We start from the raw sequence: 4,147 nt of genomic DNA on the forward strand, positions 1-4,147 counted from the left end.
GGGGCAAAACAGAAGAGACTCATAAATATGGAGAACAAACTGAGGGTTGCTGGAGGGTTTGTGGGAGGGGGGATGGGCTAAATGGGTAAGGGGCACTAAGGAATCTACTCCTGAAATAATTGTTTCACTATATGCTAACTAATTTGGATGTAAATTAAAAAAAATAAAAAATAGGGGCGCCTGGGTGGCGCAGTCGGTTAAGCGTCCGACTTCAGCCAGGTCACGATCTCGCGGTCCGTGAGTTCGAGCCCCGCGTCGGGCTCTGGGCTGATGGCTCAGAGCCTGGAGCCTGTTTCCGATTCTGTGTCTCCCTCTCTCTCTGCCCCTCCCCCGTTCATGCTCTGTCTCTCTCTGTCCCAAAAATAAATAAAACGTTGAAAAAAAAATTAAAAAAAAAAAATAAAAAATAAAAAATAAAACAAGTTAAAATTAAAAAAATCTGACCTAATTGAAAAATATACAAAGTAACTACATTGTCATTTCTCCAAAGAAGACATATAAAGATGTATATAAAATTGTGCTCCACATTAATCATCAGGGAAATGCTGATTCAAACTACAATGAGATGTCACCTTATCATTCAAAAAAAAAATAAAGGTAACAAATGTTGATGAGGAAGTAGAAAAAAAAGGAAACCCTGGTACACTATTTGTGGGAATGTAAATTGGTGCAACTGCTATGGAAGACAGTATAGAGATTCCTCAAGAAACTAAAAATAGAACAACTATGTGATCCAGAAATACCACTTCTGAGTATCTATCCAAAAAGAATTGACGTAAGGATCCATAAGAGATATAGGCACTCCCATGTTCATTAATTATTCATAATAGTCAAGATATGGAGAATCACCGAAAACAACCATCCATGGATGAATGTTGTACACACATACAATGAAACTTATTCAACCTTAGAAAAGAAGAATTCCTAGCATTTCCAACCACATGGATGAACCTGGAGGATATTTTGCTAAGTGAGATAAAAATACTATACAGAAATACAAAGGCTATATGATATCACTTATATAATGAATGTAAATTAGTTAAACTCGTGAAAGCGGTGTTCAGAACAGTGGTTGCCAGAGGTTGGTGGGAGGTACTAGTCAAAGAAAATAAAGTTTCATTTACACAAAATGAATATGTCCTAGAGATCTGTATAGCACAGTGTCTTTAGTTAATGATACTGTATTGTATACTTAAAAATGTACTGAGGGTATAACTTATGTGTTCTTATCACAAAATAATAATAATAACAATAATAATATTAATAATACTAAAAGAAAGAGAAGGAGGAAAGTAAAGGAGGTGAAAGAAGTGGAGAAGAAAGGAGAGGAAAGATGGAAGAGGAAGAGGAAGTGGAGGGAGTTAGAGAATAAAAGAGTGTGGGAGGAAATTTTAGGAGGTAAATGGCTGAATGGCCTTCATTGGGGTAATGGTTTCATGGGTGTATACTTATCTGCAAACTCATAAAATTATGTGTGTGTGTTTATTTTTATTAATGTTTATTTATTTTGAGAGAGAGAGAGGATACTAAGTGGGCTCTGTTCTGAAAGCAGAGAGCCCAATATGGGGCTCCAACTCACTAACTGTGAGATCATGGCCTGACCTGAAGTAGGATGTTTCACTAACTGAGCTACCCAGGTGCCCCATAAAATTGTATATACTAATTATGCACAACTTTTTGGTGAATCAAAATAAGGAAATGGGATTTTTCTTGAAATATGCTGTCCTTTAATAGCATTGTAATTAAGAAAGATATCGATATATAGATATATAGATATCTATAGATGTAGATGTATATATCTACATATATACATATATATACACATATATCTACATCTATAGATATCTATATATCTATATAGATATATACATACATATAGCTACATATCTATATATATATATATCTACATCTATAGATATATAGAGATCTATAGATATCTATATATCTATAGATGTAGATGTATATATCTACATATCTACATATATATATCTACATCTATAGATATCTATATATCTATATAGATATATACATACATATAGCTACATATCTATATATATATACATATATCTACATCTATAGATATATAGATATCTATAGATGTAGATATATAGATAGAGATATATGTTACATACACGTATATATTTATATGTGAGTGTGTGTTGTATATAATAGGAAATATATTGTGCCAAATCATCTTTCACTTCATTTTGCAGTGTTTCGTAGCTTTCTGTTCATTCAAGACAGGAAGTATGAGAAATCTGTTATTTTAATATGTTTAAATATTAGCTGAATTAAGTTTATAATACATAGACAAAAGTATTTGCATGTGGCTGTGTTTTGTAACTTCTGTTTTTCATAAAGATATTGGTCAGTACCATAATCTTTTGGGGAGAATACGAAGAACATCTCTTTCAGCCTCCCACCTCCAGACAGAGCCAACAGAGCCCCACCACCACTCCCGGACAGAGTTCTGCTTCCAACTCCTAGGACAGTCAGCTGCCAAGTCCTCTCTGCCCTGGCATAGGCACAGGGGGGTGGCATGTGGCCTCCAGGGTGCTCAGGCAGGCTGAGGTGCGCTGGCATTCAGGGGGCTTAAAAAAAACAAACAGCAAACACCTCTTTTAAAAAACTGATACATAGGGGTGCCTGGGTGGCTCAGTTGGTTGACAGTCCGAGTTAGGCTCAGGTCACGATCTCAGTCAGTCTGTGAGTTTGAGCCCCCTGTCAGGCTCTGTGCTGACAGCTCCGAGCCTGGAGCCTGCTTCCGATTCTCTTTCTCCTTTTCTCTGCCCCTCCCTGCTCGTGCTCTGTCTCTGTCTCTGTCTCTCTCTCTCTCAAAAATAAATAAACATTAAAAAAATATAAAGCTGATACATTTAGGGGTTCCTGGGTGGCTCAGTCGGTGGGGCGACTAACTTTGGCTCATGATCTCATGGTTCGTCGGTTGGAGCCCTGCATCAGTCTCTGTGCTGACAGCTCAGAGCCTGGAGCCTGCTTCGAATTCTGTGCCTCCCTCTCTTTCTCTGTTCCTCCCCTGCTCATTCTCAGTCTCTCAAAAATGAATAAACGTTAAAAAAATAAAAAGCTGATACATTTAAACACATTTGATGTATTTAAACATTTCACGGTCCCACTTATAATCAAAATACAAAGTGTCAAAAATATAGTGGACAAATAAGGGCTTATTTCTGTGAATAAAACCCCAAGGTCTTCTCCTAGACAATCACCTCTGTTTTACAGCCTCAGGTGTTAAAATAATTGTGATAACTCTAGATAAGTATCTCTAAGTTTAGATGCTTACTGGAAATGAACCTTCTAATCACAGATTGTTTCTGCTAAAGGAACTTTCCTCCTCCTGTGTCCAGAGCCACTGTCTGCAGCATCCAGAGTCAGAAGTTGGAATACTTGGGGGCACCTCATCAGATTTATTTGAATATATATTTCAGTTTCATAAAAGACATTTAAAGTAACTCATTATGAAAAAATTAGATCTGTAGGAAAAAAAGCAATTGATTCTTTCTTGCTCAGTGAATTGCACAAACAGATTTGCCTGCCCTTTGGACTGTTCTGTTTAATCCAAATTAATGATTCTCATGGCCTAAGCCTCTAAGATTTGGTAATAGTGACTGTTCCCTTTCTCTGTAGTGATCTTTAGGCACACCAGTCTAGAATTCCAATAAATACAAAAAAAATGTAAGTAGGAAAAAGATAACTAGTCAGTAAGATTTCAGGACCTCTTACTAAGAAAAAAAATTAATAAGGAAAACAGAGAGGAAAGAAATGAAGACATAAATAAATACTATATGCCTTGTGAAGGAAAAGATAAGGCTAGTAAATTTTTTAAAAAGGTGCTCCAAGTACATAATGTTGGCAAGAATGGTTAACAGGAGGTGGATGAATTTTTACAAATATAAAAGGAAAAATATGTACTATGGAGGTATGCTAGCACCGCTCAGCAATTTCAGAGTGCTTTTCATCTTCAAAGAATCTTGCATGTTAACTAATTAATCCTTCCAACACCCTTGTGACGTAGACGTGACAAACAAGGACAGAAATAAGTCTAAAATGGCTAATCTACCAAACTCACTGGTTGAGAAAGAATTATGAAAGCACGCCAGTTACTAACGAGGAAGATCCTGGATGGATT

Source organism: Lynx rufus, unplaced genomic scaffold (assembly GCF_022079265.1).
Source record: "Lynx rufus isolate CCGP_SWC_20201006 ecotype Redwood Valley unplaced genomic scaffold, mLynRuf1.p SCAF_7, whole genome shotgun sequence".
NCBI classification, from domain to species: Eukaryota; Metazoa; Chordata; class Mammalia; order Carnivora; family Felidae; genus Lynx; species Lynx rufus.